The sequence below is a fragment of the Macaca nemestrina genome, chromosome 10, assembly GCF_043159975.1.
Source record: "Macaca nemestrina isolate mMacNem1 chromosome 10, mMacNem.hap1, whole genome shotgun sequence".
In the NCBI taxonomy this organism is placed as follows: Eukaryota; Metazoa; Chordata; class Mammalia; order Primates; family Cercopithecidae; genus Macaca; species Macaca nemestrina.
The window spans coordinates 77,708,954-77,725,910 of record NC_092134.1 but is presented as its reverse complement, the minus strand read 5'-3'; the positions used below and the strand labels follow the sequence as shown (position 1 = coordinate 77,725,910).

At 50.6% G+C, this 16,957-nt stretch overlaps 1 long non-coding RNA gene across 1 annotated transcript; it reads left to right on the top strand.

The window, feature by feature from the left end:
* Nucleotides 1-43: 43 nt before the first annotated feature.
* LOC105474178 (uncharacterized) lies at nt 44-5,115 on the top strand. The gene is made up of 2 exons (XR_982696.3): nt 44-278; nt 580-5,115. It is a non-coding gene; the product is annotated as an uncharacterized lncRNA (long non-coding RNA).
* The last annotated feature ends 11,842 nt before the right edge of the window (nt 5,116-16,957 follow it).

Genomic DNA, 16,957 nt, shown 5'->3' with positions numbered 1-16,957 from the left:
GCCCAGTGGCCGCCGGCCTCCCTCATGTGACGCGGGAACAGCTGCGGCCTGAGTCACTGGGCCCGGCGCGGGGTGGGCCGAGCCCCCCGCCCGGCCAGGGCCACGTGGCCCCTACCCGGAAGAAGGCGCCCACCCCCCGCAAACGGAGAGCCGAAAAGGCAAGACCTCGGGGCGCCTGGGGCCCCCCTCTGGCGCCCCGCCTCCGTGCCAACTCGGGGTAGGAGAGCAGGGCGGAGCGCAGCCTGGGTCACTCTGGTTTAGAGAAGCGGACGAGCTAGGTGAGAGTTATCCTCTGAGCGCCGGGGCGGAGAGCTGAGGCCGGGTGACAAGGTGGTCTGAGAGAGGTTTCCCCATCCTTCTCCAGTAGCCCAGCTCTCTCCTCTGGCTCCAACTCTGTGCAAGCCCCCTCCCCATCCGACTGTGCAGACAGCTGGGGACTGCCTGGGGTCGGGTGGGGCCAGAACCAACAGTTCCAGAAAGTCCCTGGCCTCACATCCTGGGTGTCTCCCAACATTCTAGAGCATTCTAGAGTGGGGATTTCTGACCCCCCTATATTAGCATAGCTTCTCCATTTTCCAGGGTTCCTAGTCTGAGAAAAGGGGAGGAAGCCCTTCCCCGAAGCCACGCTACCCAGTCAATCAATACACGTCCGCGTCGGGTCCCGCCCTCTGGGGGAGGATTGACAAGGTCTGCCCTCCCAACTCCCGGACAGCTCCTGCATCGTCTGTGATAGCGAGGGTTTGGGGGAAGACACGAAGGTAGAGGCTTACATCCTCTGGATTTCCTCGTCTTATCCCAGAAGACAAAGCCAGGTGAGGGCTGGAAGCGGGCTAGGGGGTCAAGCTGCCTCCCTCCCTTGTGTGCCAGGGGTTGTCTCCAGAAGGAGCTGATCTGAACAGGCCAGAAAGTGGGACCGGTCGTCACACCCCCACACCTCCAGCCTCGGACCCACTCCTTGGGCTCTTAGGGTCCTGCCTCAAGAACCACTTCCTGAGTCTTGGTGTATGTGTGTACACAAAGAAGGAAAGAAGTCTCTAGAGCAAAAGGAAGGAGATCCGGGCTGGGCTGAGAAGCATCTTCCAGGATCACGGCCTTCCCGTGGGACACACCAAGCCCATTCCGGACCTTGCTCTTCCTGACCATGGCGGGCAGGAGTGGAGGAGGAGTGGAGAGCTGAAGAAAGGAGTATTCGTCAGGTTCCTTATTGTGCTGCCACTAGATGCCAGGTATATGCTAGGCTCGGGGGCTGCAAGGAGAGGAAGACAGCGGCCCTGCCCTCTGCCAGCAGGCAGAACCAAATTCTGGCCACACTGAAGAAAGGCAGAAGCCTGCGGTGGCAGCTGGTTAAGTTCAGAGGGAGGGAAAGGGAGAGGAGAATGGATTTCACGGAGCAGGTGGATGTGCTCAAGGTGACCTTGGAGAATAAAGGGGAGAGCTCCAGGGACAGAGAAACAGTTGACTGTGAAAAAAAAAGGAGCATTTTTTAAAGAACATGGCGGTTGGGTTTAACTGGCTCAAAGGACTTGGGGAGGATGTGGTGAGCTGGGTTGAAGGTGGTCTGAAGATCAAGATTGAGAGACTTTAGATACATAACAGCCAACTGCAATGTTTCGTCCTTCATTGAATGGTTGAACAAACCAGCTGTGAAAGACATTTTGGGACATACGAATATGGACTGAGAATTAGACATGAGAAAATTATTTTGTTAACTGTTTTCATGGTTCACAAAATGGTCATATGATTATGTGGAGAAGTTACTCTAGTTTTTCCTCTTTTTTTTTCTTTATTCTCATATCAACTAATGCATTTGTACAGGAAAGGGGTCCCCATCCAGACCACAAGAGAGGGTTCTTGGATCTCATGCAAGAAAGAATTCAGGGCAAGTCGCAGTGCAAAGTATAAGCAAGTTTATTAAGAAAGTAAAGTGGTGAAAGAACAGCTGCTCCATAGACAGAGTAGGATGTTCCTGAAAGTAAAGAGGAGGGGCCAGGTGCGGTGGCTTGCCACACCTGTAATCCCAGCACTTTGGGAGGCCTAGGCGGGTGGATCACCTGAGGTCAGGAGTTCCAGACCAGCCTGGCCAACATGGTGAAATCCCATCTCTACTAAAAATAGAAAAAGTAGCGGGGCATAGTGGTGTGTGCCTGTAGTCCCAGCTACTCAGGAGGCTGAGGCAGAAGAATCACTTGAACCCAGGAGGCAGAGGTTGCAGTGAGCAGAGATCATGTTACTGCACTCCAGCCTGGCCGACAAGAGTGAAACTCTGTCTCTCTTTTTTTTTTTGAGATGGAGTCTTGCTCTGTCGCCAGGGTGGAGTGCAGTGGTGCGATTGATCTTGGCTCACTGTAAGCTCTACCTCCTGTGTTCAATTGATTCTCCTGCCTCAGCCTCCCGAGTAACTGGGACTATAGGCACGCGCCACCACGCCCAGCTAATTTTTGTATTTTTAGTAGAGATGGGGTTTCACCATATTGGCCAGAATGGTCTCGATCTCTTGACCTCATGATCCACCCCTCCTTGGCCTTCCAAAGTGCTGGGATTACAGGCATGAGCCTCTGTGCCCAACAAAACTCCGTCTCAGGCCGGGCGCGGTGGCTCACGCCTGTAATCCCTGCACTTTGGGAGGCCGAGGCGGGCGGATCACGAGGTCAGGAGATCGAGACCATCCTGGCTAACACGGTGAAACCCTGTCTCTACTAAAATACAAAAAATTAGCCGGGCGCGGTGGCGGGCGCCTGTAGTCCCAGCTACTCCGGAGGCTGAGGCAGGAGAATGGCGCAAACCCGGGAGGCGGAGCTTGCAGTGAGCCGAGATGGTGCCACTGCACTCCAGCCTGGGTGACAGAGTGAAGACTCCGCCTCAAAAAAAAAAAAAAAAAAGTAAGCGGAGGAACACATTCACTGTAGGTATAATGCTTGTATATATGGAGAGATGTGCTTTGCTACAAGGGTTTGTGATCAAGGATTAATTATCTTCATTACTATATTTTGTAAGAATCGATATTATCTTTTTTTAGTTATTATTATTGTTTCCTTAACCATAAACATCTAGAAGCTAAAAATGCCTAACATTCTGAGAATGCATCCCAGCAAGTCCCAGCCTTCTTGTCCTAGCCCTGCTCAAAATGGAGTCACTCTGGTTCAAACGCCTCTGACACATTGATCTAACCCAGTGAAAGGCAGTCTTAGGATTTGAACCCAGATCTCTGGGAGAGTTCCAAAGCCTTTGTTTTTTTCCCCTCATTCTAAGGGGTCAAGAGAAAAGACAACCTTTTTTTTTTTTTTTTTTTTTGAGACAGAGTCTCTGTTGCCCAGGCTGGAGTACAGTGGCACTATCTCAGCTCACCGCAACCTCCATCTCCTGAGTTCAAGCGATTCTCCTGCCTCAAGCCTCCCAAGTAGCTGGGATTACAGGCACGCACCACCACGCCTGGCCAATTTTTATATTTTTAGTAGAGACAGGGTTTCACCATGTTGGCCAGGCTGGTCTCGAATTCCTGACCTCAAGTGATCCACCCGCCTGGGCCTCCCAAAGCGCTGGGGTTATAGGTGTGAGCCACCGCGCCCGGCAGAGAAAAGAGAACTTTGATAGGAGGCCTGGGCACTGTGGCTCACACCTGTAATCCCAGCACTTTGAGAGGCCAATGCAGGCAGAATGCTTGAGCTCAGGAGTTTGAGACCAGCCTGGGCAACATGGTGAAACTCCATCTCTACCAAAAAAAAAAAAAAAATGCTGGGCTTGGTGGCAAGCACCTGTAGTCCCAGCTACTCTAGAGGCTGAAGTGGGAGGATCGCTTGAGCCCAGGAGGTGGAGGTTGAAGTGAACTGTGATCACACCCACCACTGCTCTCCACCCTGGGCAACAAAGCAAGACTCTGCCTCAAAAAAATAAAAAGTAAAAGACAGGAAGAGGGAACTCTGCCAAATAGTGTATAGAGGGCAACTTGGGTAAGAAGCAAGAGAAGGCCATTGGATGGGATGCTTTCTCTGGAGCAGTGTCAGGAGCACGTGCTGGGGCCCCAGAGTAAGGGGAGGAAGTAGAGATATCCAGGTGAGCAGAGGGAGAGCTGAGGTGAAGGCCAGGAGAATGGGACCCTCCTAGAGGAACACCAGGGGAAGGAGCTGAAAGCAAACTAGCAAGTGCAGAGTGGTGGCAGCAACTTGGTAAAGCAACAGGAGAAGAAAGGACAAGGCAGGGAAACCCAGAGAACAAGCCTGTGTGGAGTTGGAAGCCAACGCATTTGTACAGGAAAGGGGTCCCCATCCAGACCACAAGAGAGGGTTCTTAGATCTCATGCAAGAAAGAATTCAGGGTGAGTCGCAGTACAAGGTATAAGCAAGTTTATTAAGAAAGTAAAGTGGTGAAAGAACAGCTGCTCCATAGAGTAGGATGTTCCCAAAAGTAAGAGGAGGGGCCAGGTGCGGTGGCTCACCATGCCTGTAATCCCAGCACTTTGGGAGGCCTAGGCGGGTGGATCACCTGAGGTCAGGAGTTCCAGACCAGCCCGGCCAACATGGTGAAACCCTGTCTCTACTAAAAATAGAAAAAGTAGCGGGGTATAGTGGTGTGTGCCTGTAGTCCCAGCTACTCAGAAGGCTGAGGCAGAAGAATCGCTTGAACCCAGGAGGCAGAGGTTGCAGTGAGCAGAGATCATGTTGCTGCACTCCAGCCTGGGCGATGAGTGAAACTCCGTCTCTCTTTTTTTTTTTTTTTTTTTTTTTGAGACGGAGTCTCGCTCTGTCACCAGAGTGGAGTGCAGTGGCGCGATCTCAGCTCACTGCAACCTCCACCCCCCGGGTTCAGTTGATTTTCTTGCCTCAGCCTCCCGAGGAGCTGGGACTACAGGCACATGTCACCACGCCCAGCTAATTTTTGTATTTTTAGTAGAGATGGGATTTCACCATATTGGCCAGGATGGTCTCAATCTCTTGACCTCATGATCCGCCCCCCTTGGCCTTCCAAAGTGCTGGGATTACAGGCATGAACCACCATGCCTGGCGAAACTCTGTCTCAAAAAAAAGTAGGAGGAACACATTCAACCTAGGTACAATGTTTGTATATATGGGGAGATATGCTCTGCTACAAGGGTTTGTGATAAACGATTAATTTTCTTAATTACTATATTTTATAAGAATCGATATTATCTTTTTCTATTATTATTATTAATTTGTTTCCTTAACCATAAACATCTAGTTTTTTTTGTTTTGTTTTTTGTTTTTTTCGAGATGGAGTTTTGCTCTTGTTGCCCAGGCTAGAGTGCAGTGGCACAATCTCGACTCACCACAACCTCCGCCTCCCGGTTTCTTTTTTTTTTTTTTTTTTTTTTTTTGAGACGGAGTCTCGCTCTGTCGCCCAGGCTGGAGTGCAGTGGCCAGATCTCAGCTCACTGCAAGCTCCGCCTCCCGGGTTCCCGCCATTCTCCTGCCTCAGCCTCCCGAGTAGCTGGGACCACAGGCGCCGCCACCTCGCCCGGCTAATTTTTTGTGTTTTTAGTAGAGACGGGGTTTCGCCGTGTTAGCCAGGATGGTCTCGATCTCCTGACCTTGTGATCCGCCCGTCTCGGCCTCCCAAAGTACTGGGATTACAGGCTTGAGCCACCGCGCCCGGCCTCGCCTCCCGGTTTCAAGAGATTCTCCTGCCTCACCCTCCTGAGTAGCTGGAATTACAGGCATGTGCCACCATGCCTGGTTAATTTTGTACTTTTAGTAGAGCCAATATTGTGCCACTGCACTCCAGCCTGGGCAACAGAGCAAGACTCTATCTCAAAGAAAAAGAAAGAAAGATGAAAATGTTGTGGAGATGGATGGTGCTGATGGTTGCACAACAATGTGTGTGTACTCAATGTCCCTGAATTTTATGTTATATATATTTTACTACACACATACACACAAAGAATGGCCCACTTCTACAGCCTGGAAAGTTGACACAGAGCCCCATGTGTTTGCTGGGCCGAAGGATAGAGGGGCCTCTTAGTGGGAAGTGGTTGATCTCAGACCTGGCCCTTCACATCCTTCAGATCCTCCAGCACCTGCTCCAAGTGCCTGACATCCAGATATGCCACCAAGCCATCCCCGCCGGCCCAGGTTGCTGCCCCTTGGTTGTCTGGCACCAGCTGGGGATAGGTGCACTGCGGCGGGGACCCTTGCCCCTCCGCGCCAAGCAAAGCCAGGTTGCCCTCCAGCTCCACCACGCCTCAACCTAGGCCCAGCGACACAGCATGGGGACCACAGATGTCTCAAGCAAAGGTGCAGCCTTATGAGAGCATGTAGGCATCAGCCAGACCCAGTGCCATGCACAGCAGCTTGTAGCCAGCACCCAAGCAGAGGAAAGGGTAAGGGGATTTGAGGAAGGTGAGGAGGAAAGAAGGGATCCAGAATCAAGGGGAAAGAAGAGGAGAGTTGGGAGAGGGGTGAGGAAAAACGGGAAAGTGGGAGACACAGAGGAGGGTGAGAGGCATGGGGAAGGATGGGGGGAAGGGGAGGCAAAAATGCATGAGGGATCAATGCTTCTCGGACTTTGGTTTAAAAAACATTTTCTTTAATTTTTGAAAAATAGGTGTAAGAGAGGAGTGGGGAGAGGGAAGAGAAGGAGATAGGGATGGGAGGGAAGAAGGAAACAAGGATGCATCATCAAAGCCATCTCCCCACTGGGGAGGGTAAGGGGAATGGTGGATAAAATTCAAGGTCCAGAGGTCGGGTCTGAATTGGGGGCCTGAAATTTAAGTCCAGAGGCCTCAGCTTTGGATAAGGAGAGAGGCACGGTGCTTGATGGCATCTCTCAGACTGCAGGCTGAAGGAGGGACTGCACCTGCGCGTTCACAGGTCCTGCTGGCAGCAAAGCTCATAGACCACCCTGCGGGGCTCCCCAGAGAGTGGGTTATAGGCCCCAGCACTAGCACTGAGTGCAGCCCCCAGGGGAATACTGTGCATGGGCTCCACGGTGACAGCACTACGTATTACCGGTTGGTGGAGACTGGGGAACACAAAGGAGTCTCCAGGCCGGGCACGGTGGCTCATGCCTATAATCCCAGCACTTTGGGAGGCCAAGGCGGGTGGATCATCTGAGGTCAAGAGTTTGAGACCATCCTGGACAACACGGTGAAACCCCATCTCTACTAAAAATACAAAAATTAGCCAGGTGTAGCCGGGGAGGTGGCTCACGCCTGTAATCCCAGCACTTTGGGAGGCCAAGGCAGGCAGATCACGAGGTCAGAAGTTCGAGACCAGCCTGACCAACATGGTGAAACCCCCATCTCTACTAAAAAATACAAAAATTAGCCAGGATTACAGGTGCACACCTGTAATCACAGCTACTCAGGAGGCTGAGGCAGGAGAATCGCTCTAACCCTGGGGGTCGGAGGTTGCAGTGAGCTGAGATCACGCCACTGCACTGCAGCCTGGGCAACAGAGTGAGATTGTCTCAAAAAAAAAAAAAAAAAAAAAGTTAGCCGGGCATAGTGGTACATGCCTGTAATCCCAGCTACTCGGGAGGCTGAGGCAGAAGAATTGCTTGAACCTGGGAGGCAGAGGTTGGTTGCAGTGACCCGAGATCATGCCACTATACTCCAGCCTGAGCAACAGAATGAGACTCCATCTCAAAAAAAAAAAAAAAAAAACAAGGAGTCTCCAGTCACTGGATGGGCATCTCTGCTCCAACTTTTTGAGGGAGGCCACACCCTTCATAATTGGCAAGACTGCATTACTATGGTACCCAGAAGAACATATTGCCAAAGTCCCCTTATATCTCACTTCCAGGAAAGTGGGGCTCAGAGAGGTAAAGCCACTCAGGGTCAACAGGTCAACCTGCAGGCAAGAATCAGGGTCTTTTTTTTCTGGAGACGAAGTCTCCCTCTGTCGCCCAGGCTGAAGTGCAGTGGCAGTCGGCTCCCCAAAACCTCCACCTACCAGTTTCAAGTGATTCTCCTGCCTCAGCTTCCCAAGTAGCTGAGATTACAGTTGCCCACCACCACAACTAGCTAATTTTTTAAATTCTTTTTTTTCCCCCCGACAGAGTTTCACTCTTGTTGCCCAGGCTGGAGTGCAATGGCGCGATCTCATCTCACTGCAACCTCTGCCTCCTGGGTTCAAGCGATTCTCCTGCCTCAGCCTCCTGAGTAGCTGGGATTACAGGTGTCCACCACCACGCTCAAGTGATCCACCTGCCTCAGCCTCCCAAAGTGCTGGGATTACAGGCGTGAGCCACCACACCCTGCCAGGGTCTTGATGTACCACTCCAGTGCTGTCACACCTGCTGCCAGCAAGAAGCTCTCTGAGGCCAGAAGCCCTGGTGTGAGACCTGGTTCTGCTGCTCACGAATGGGGTGACCTCTTCCCCTGAGCCTAAGTTTTCTCCCAGTTGAGTAGGAGGAAAACAACTCCCTTCCCCACCTCACAGGGCAGTTGTGAGGATTACAGAATAAATTAAGGGAACTGGTTTTATCTTTAAGAATGGTGGCCGGGCCGAGCGCAGTGGCTCACGCCTGTAATCCTAGCACTTTGGGAGGCCGAGGTGGACAGATAGCCTGAGCTCAGGAGTTCAAGACCAGCCTGGGCAACACAGTGAAACCCCATCTCTACTAAAATACAAAAAATTAGCCATGGTGGCATGCACCTGTAGTCCCAGCTACTCGGGAGGCTGAGGCAGGAGAATTGCTTGAACCTGGGAGGCGGAGGTTGCAGTGAGCTGAGATTGCAGCACTGCACTGCAGCCTGGGTGACAGAGCAAGACTCCATTTCAAAAAAATTAAAAAAAAAAAAAATGGTGGCTGGGCACAGTGGCTCACGCCTGTAATACCAGCACTTTGGGAGGCTGAGGCGGGCAGATCACCTGAGGTTAGGAGTTCGAGACTAGCCTGACCAACATGGAGAGACCCCGTCTCTACTAAAAATACAAATTAGCTGAGCGTAGTGCTGCATGCCTGTAATCCCAGCTACTGGGGAGCCTGAAGCAGGAGAATCACTTGAACCCAGGAGACGGAGGTTGCCATGAGCTGAGATGGCACCACTGCACTCCAGCCTGAGCAACAAGAGGGAAACTCCATCTCAAAAACAAACAAACAAAAGAATGGTAAGGCTTGGCTGGATGTGGTGGCTCACACCTGTAATCCCAACACTTTGAGAGGCTGAGTAGGAGCCCAGGAGTTTGAGATCAGCCTGGGCAAGATGGTGAAACCCTATCTCTATTAAAAAAAAGAAAAAAACAAAACCGGGTCCGGTGGGGTGGCTCACGCCTGTAATCCCAACACTTTAGGAGGCCAAGGCAGGTGGATCACCGGAGGTCAGAAGTTCAACACCAGCCTGCCCAACATGGCAAAATCATGTATATACTAAAAATACAAAAAAATTAGCTGGGCATGGTGGCATGTGCCTGTAGTCCTAGCTACTCGAGAGGCTGAGGCAGGAGCCCAGGAGTTTGAGATCAGCCTGGGCAAGATGGTGAAACCCCATCTATTTTTTTTAAGAAAAAAAAAATCAGGGTCCGGTGGCTCACGCCTGTAATCCCAATACTTTAGGAGGCCGAGGCGGGTGGATCACCTGAGGTCAGGAGTTCAAGACCAGCCTGGCCAACATGGTGAAACTCCATCTCTACTAAAAATACAAAAATTATCTGGGCGTAGTGGCATGTGCCTGTAGTCCTAGCTACTCAGGAGGCTGAGGCAGGAAGATTGCTTGAAACCAGGAGACAGAGGCTGCAGTGAGCCAAGATCATGCCACTGCACTCCAACCTGGGCAACAGAGCAACACCCCTGGATCAGCCCATCTGCCAGCGTTTTGAAGTCCTTCTCCAAGGACCTCAAAAAACAAACAAAAAAGAATGATAAGGCTTTATCATACCCTATTTTTAGACTCATGGGAATTAAAATTATTTTGCTTTGAGAAATATCTGGATACCCCACCCCAACTGACGTAGCCAAGGTAGGGGTGGGAGGGATAATCCAGCCTCCTGCCCCTTACACTCACCTTGGCCTTGGCCTTGGCCTAGACCCCCCAATTTAAGCCTCAAGGTCTAGCTCCTCTCGCAAGCCCACACTCCAGCCCCACCCCTCACCAGGATCTGTCCTCAGGGCCCGCCTCAATTCCTTTCCCCATTTCTTGGGCCCCTAGTTCCTGACCTCTGGCCCCTCATTGTCACTCCTGTCCCAGTCTCTTCCCAGCCAGTGCCATCATTAACAAGAGGTCCATCCAAATGCCCAGCTGGTGAGTGGGCAGGATGAACAGCTCCAGCCCATCCAGCTTGGGAGCCTCGTCCAGGCTCATGTCTTGCTTATGCACTCCCTTGGCCAGGATCTTAGCTGATATGTGGTTCTGGCCCAGAACCAGCCGCAGGAGCACAGAGGTATCTACCTGAGAATCACAGAGCCTCACAACTGAAGTTTTTCCTAGGATGGAACAGAGATGAACATAGGAAAAATGACAAAGAGGTGATGCTGGGGCTAGGTGGTTATCTCAGGTTTCTGTTCCTTGGGACTAAAAGGTCAAGAGGCCTAGGCAGGGGCTCAGGAAAAATTCATTCATGTATTCATCCATGTATGGGGAGCCTAAACATGGAGATAAGGAAGACATGTCCCTGCCTTCAGGGTGCTTACAACCTTACAGACACAGACAAAAAATATAGTGTGGCAAGAGGGCTATTACAAAGAGAACCCCTGGATTCTGGAGGCTGCCTAGCACAGCCTGGGCGATGCATTGGGGCAGCAGAGGACCTGAGATACCTGCCAAAGAAGGGCCTATGGCAGACTCACCCAGGCTGTTCTCAAACTGGTTGGGTTCTTCCCCATGGATGTGGTCTTGCCGCCCAGGGAACCAAGGGTGAGGAGTGCTGGCACCCCTTGGTAGAGCCCAGACCAGTTTCTCCTGCCCTCACCAATTTCAAGTTCCCATTCCCAGATCCCAGCCAGACCCTCTGGTTATCCTCACACCCTCACCGTTCACACACACACACACACACACACACACACCCCTCATCTGAGAACTTTGACCTTCACTATCCTCTGCTTTCTCCTTCGTTCCCTCTGGAGACAGAATTTCCTCTGAACACTCCTGCAGTTCCCTCCTGCTTCCCAGCAGCTCCCTCACCTGGCAGCCCAGGCCGTGCTTTGTCGCCTCCCGGATCAGCCCATCTGCCAGCGTTTTAAGGTCCTTGGAGAAGCTGACATTTCACTCAGACCCGTTCTTTTCCTGGAGCAGCAGCTGGAATAGTGGTGCCTCCTGCTGGCAGCATTGGTCACTGCCAGAAACAGGGCCTACAATGAGGACCCACCATGGGTCCGGAGAGGGAGCAGTAGGTGAGAACTCAGGGAAGAGGTGGGGACCCTAGGGAGGCCAAGAATGAAGATAAGAAGCAGCTTGCACCCAGTGGAGTTGTAGAGCTGGCCTGCCATGAGAAGGGGAGAGGGGACAGATTGGGGATGAGCAGGAGGGAGGCCAGAGGCAAAGGAAGACATAACCCCAAATGATTCTTAGAGTCCCCCAGTTGTATCCTGCCACAGTGCCCCCCACCCCAAACACCAACTCTTTGGCCCCCTTCTCCCAACTCCCAACTTCTCTTAGAGGGCCTTGGGGCTAAAGAGGTTAACAAGACTGCGAAGTGATCCCAGCAAGATAATTGTAGGGTTTAGAATGTGGTGTGGGAGAGGACAGTAATTACAGTGACATCCTCTCTGGGGCTGCAGGATTTGTGGGCAGAGGACTGGAAGGGGTCCACTCTGCTAACACACCATCCCCAGCCCAGAATAGCCTCCCCACTCCCCTAGAGGCACATGCAGGGAGAGCAGGAGAGCTGGGGAGTAAACCTCAATGAGATGTAGCCCCTCCCCTCCTTAGAAAGCCCTGCAGTGCCGAAGAATGAGTCCACTGACCCTCAAAATAGAAACTTTAGGAGAAAAAAGGAAGAAGAGATAGAATTAGGGATCCTCCCCAGGGAGGAGAGAAAAATAGCTACTCCCCACTGAGCCTAGCTCTGATAGACAAGGCAGTTTGGGTGTGGAGGTGGCCATTGTGGTGAAGGTGCAGGGTGGCAAGAGTCCCTCCTTACAGGGTTCCCTTACAATGGTTCTCCTGTTCTGGCAGCAGCACTTCTGATCATAGTCCAGGCAACTCTGGCCTCAGACCCCGGTGACAGGCTCCAGGGAGCTGCAGCTCTTCCTGAGGATGTAGCAGACCATCTACCCAAGCACCTCTCTCTCTAGCAGGTCCTGAAACCTCATACACTCCCGCGGAACACAGCCGCCTTCTCTCCTGGCAGTTCATACATTTTAAGCCTAAATGCCTCCCTTAGGCTGTGACCCACATTTGCTATGAACCAGTCAGGACCTTGAAGAAGGCGGGCCTGAAGGTTGCCTGGGTAACTCTGGGAGAGGGGCACCCTTGGCAGGAAGACAGTTGCCAGGGAGACTAGGACAGTGGGCGGGGCCCCAAACCTTACATGTACTAGGATAAGGAAAGATCTAATGTCCAGATCCCTCCAAATTTCTTTTCCGTAAAGCCACCAGTGCCCCATTTTTGGGAGTCTGGGGCAGCTGGAGTTCTGAAACTCCTAAAAGAAACCACCCAGGGGTTAGTTCCTGAAACTCAGCAGATCCCAACAGGACCATACCTGAGGGAACTCAAGGAAAGAGGCAACATCTAGGAGGCACTGGAGAAAGGACAAGGCTTAATGCATTATGATATAGAACTTTTCAAACTAAATGTCTAAAATGAAAATGTACAATGTATGCAAAAATAAAACAAGCCATGGTTTTAGTTCCACCTCCAAGGAGCTGATATTCCAGATTCTACCATCAGATGGCAGTCTTGTCCTCTTATTGGATTAAGTTTAGTCTTGGAAACTGAGAAGGCTATCAGGAGATATAAATCCTTTCTGTCTTAAATGTTCCTGACTCTAATTCCCTGTATTTGGCAGATACCAATAATCCCTCATATATACAAATACACTGTTTTGTTTCCCCTACACAACTCTTATCAAATTCACTTAGCAGGGCTCGTTCATTCTTTATTCAAAACTGTTGAGGAATACTTTGGCGAAAAAGTTCTTGCTCATTCTGGTCTCCCAAGGTCAGGGTTGTACGTTGGAGGAACAGCAATAACTAATGCATTTAGAACAGTTTTTCAGACATTTAATCCTCATAACCTTATGAAATAGGTACAATATTGTTATCCTTGGCCAGGCACAGTGGCTCACGCCTGTAATCCCAGCACTTCGGGAGGCGAGGCGGGTAGATCGCTTGAGGTCAGGAGTTCAAGACCTATCTGGCCAACATGGTGAAACCCCGTCTTTACTAAAAATACAAAAATTAGCCAGGCATGGTGGCATGTGCCTGTAATCCCAGCTATTCGGGCAGCTAAGGATAGGTGAATCTATCCTTAGCTTGAACCTGGGAGGTGGAGGTTGCAGTGAGTCGAGACCTCGCCACTGCACTCCAACCTGGGTGACAAAGCAACATTCCGTCTCTCTCTCTCCCTCTCTCTCTCTCTTTCTATGTGTGTGTATATATATATACACACACAATTATCCCCATCTTACAGGTGAGGAATCTGAGGTATAAAGAGGCTTAATAACTTGTCCAAGTTCACACAACCAGAAAGGAAGAGAGCTGGGACTTGAGCCTAGCCAGTCTACTTCTAGTCTAGAAGCTAGGTGATTAATCTCCATACCTCACAGAATGGTGCAGATATATCTGGAAGAAGCAGCTACTCTATACCTGAAGTCAGGAAAGGATTCTTGGATGGGATCTATGCTGAGACCTAAAGAAAGAGTAAACTTGGCCAAGAGATTCGTGGGTGGGAGTGGAAGCAGTCGGGTGAGTTGTTCCAGGAAGAAGAAACAACCTGTGCAAAGATTCAGAAATGATCAAGAGGACAAGGGTGAAACACAACATTCAAGTTTCTAGCCTGGATGATTGTCATTCACTAAAGTGAAAAGCTGCAGGATGGGACACATTTTAGGGAGAAAGAAAGGAGGAGTTCTCTAACCTGTGATGTTTGAAGTGCCTTGAAACACCCAGATTGAGATACCCAGGAGGCATCTGGCCTAGAGTTCTGGCTGGTCCTGTTTACTTCTTTCTTTCTTTCTTTCTTTCTTTCTTTCTTTCTTTCTTTCTTTCTTTCTTTCTTTCTTTCTTTCTTTCCTTCTTTCTTTCTTTTTCTTCTTTCTTTCTTTCTTTCTTTCTTTTTCATCCTTCCTTCTTTCCTCCTTTCTTTTTTTTTTTTTTTTTTTTTTTGACAGAGTCTCACTCTGTTGCCCAGGCTGGAGTGCAGTAGCATGATCTCAGCTCACCGCAACCTCCACCTTCCAGGTTCAAGCGATTCTCCCACCTCAGCCTCTTAAGTAGCTGGGATTACAGTCACACACCACCATGCCTGACTAATTTTTGTATTTTTAGTAAAGACGGGATTTCACCATGTTGGCCAGCCTGGTCTCAAACTCCTGACCTCACGTGATCCACCTGCCTCAGCCTCCCAAAGTGTTGGGATTACAGGCATGACCCACCGCGCCCAGCCTTCCTAGTGTCTTTTCTAGTTTATTTGTTCTCTGAGGAAAGGAGCTGAGTCTTACTTACTTTTGCATCTCATTTATCTTTTTTTGTTTTGTTTTGTTTTGTTTTTGTTGTTGTTTTGTTTTTTGAGACGGAGTCTCGCTCTGTCGCCCAGGCTGGAGTGCAGTGGCGCGATCTCGGCTCACTGCAAGCTCCGCCTCCTGGGTTTACGCCATTCTCCTGCCTCAGCCTCCCGAGTAGCTGGGACTACAGGCGCCCGCCACCGCGCCCGGCTAATTTTTTGTATTTTTAGTAGAGACGGGGTTTCACCGTGGTCTCGATCTCCTGACCTTGTGATCCGCCCGCCTCGGCCTCCCAAAGTGCTGGGATTACAGGCGTGAGCCACCGCGCCCGGCTGCATCTCATTTATCTTTGCACCTGCCACTAGATACATGTTTGGTGAGGAAGTGAAGTCTGTACTACCTTCTCTAAGGGAGGAGGAGAAGAAGGTGACACCAACTTTGCTCTCTCAGCCTTTCCAATTTTGCTGAAGAAATGACATCAGAGAAACATTTTAGAAAATAGGATATGCTAGAATATGTGCTAAAGGCAATCACTGCTCTGGAAAATCAGAAAGGAAAGGAAGAATCATGAAAGAGAAGAAGCCCATGAAGGCCACTATCAATTGCTTATATGTAATCCTCACAACCAGTTAAGGGTAGGAATTGTGACCCCCATATTATAGATGAAGAAACTTGATGAAACACTGAAATGCCCATGTCTTGGTTGAAAGCAAGGGAGGGAACAAGCTGTCTAAGTTTTTATTCCAGTCTGCTTTGGTTTCAGTTTCTGTTGCCCATGGAAATGGATTGTCTCTTCAAAGCTCCCCAGCTTGCCCAGCTTGGTCCTCCTAACCTCTACCCAACCTCCTCCCCTCATACCCAGATCCCCAGTTTCTTCCCTTATTCTACTACAGTTCCTCAACCCAACTGTATCCTTATATCTGGTACTCCTGATGCCTATGCCAGCCCAACTTTAAGATATCTTATTGGGCTTTAATTCCAGAGAGGAAACCAATGCCCCTCTATTCTGAGAAGCCCAATAATAAAGTTCATCAATTTATTAAATAAACATTGTGGATGCCAGGAAATTAGCAAGACCTGATTCCTTCAAACATTTTCTTTTTTCTTTTTTCTTTTTTTTTTTTTTTTGAGACGGAGTGTCTCTCTGTCGCCCAGGCTGGAGTGCAGTGGCACCATCTGCCATCTCAGCTCACTGCAAGCTCCGCCTCCCCGGTTCACGCCATTCCCCTGCCTCAGCCTCCCCAGCAGTTGGGACTACAGGCGCCCGCCACCAAGCCCGGCTAATTTTTTGTATTTTTAGTAAAGACAGTGTTTCACTGTGTTAGCCAGGATGGTCTCGATCCCCTGACCTCGTGATCCACCCGCCTCGGCCTCCCAAAGTGCTGGGATTACAGGCATCAGCCACCGTACCCAGCGTGACCCAAACATTTTCGATTTGACTATTGCTCCAGGGCTTTCAGATCCAGAAATAAGCCTGGAAAACGTGAAGTCAGAAGTTAAGCACCTTCAAAACAGTTTTTCACCTTAGTACTGTTCTACTCTGCTCTCTGGCTGTGTCCAGGGTCACACCTGAAGACTAGGGCTGGTCCCACATCTGTATTTCATCTCGTGCATCTGAGCGCAGACTTCTCTCCCATGCTCACCCTTGCAACCTCCATCCCCTTCTCAGACTTCTCAGACCCTGCAGATCCAAAGATATAGCTAGAAATCCAGAAATCCAGATTTCTCCCCAAGTATAGCAGCCTCCAGTCATCTCCTTCCCACCCCTCCCCCAGTGGCCTCTAGCTCCTGCCTTTTCCAGCCAGCTGACTCCCTTAGCCCTGTTAAGCCCCAATTTCAAGCTCACAGTCTTCCCAGCTCTATGTCTTCCCTCTGTTTCAGTTCTTCCCATCACCTCTCCACCTTCTTAGGGTTGTCCCTGACCTCTTCCTCTCCTAGTCCCCTTAATCCCTCTGATGAGCCTAGCCTGATGCTTCCTTCCACGGCTTCTTTGAGCATCTTCTTTGGGCTACCTCTGATGGCTAGAGCTCCTCTGGTCTCAAGTTCTCCACCTCTGTCCCCTGGGCTCTCCGTGCTCCCACCGAGGCTGACTCTCGTGGCTCCTTCTCTCAGGAGTTTCTGCCTTTCCTCTCCCCCACCCCCAATCCCCTGCACCTACCTCCTCAGGGGCTCCCTTGGTATCTCCCTGTCTGTGCCCCTCTCTCTCCTCCCCAATCCTGATTTCTCTCCCCACCTCTCTTTCCCAGGGCACTCCTCTGTCCTGTGTTCCTCTGCCCCTGTTCCCATCTCCATGACCCCCGATCTCTTGTGGTCTGGCTCTGTAGACCTCTGTCTCCCCCTGTCTAGTGGTACCCCTCTTCTCCCCATTTTTGTCTCCACTCTAACTCTCCCACTAGTTGTCC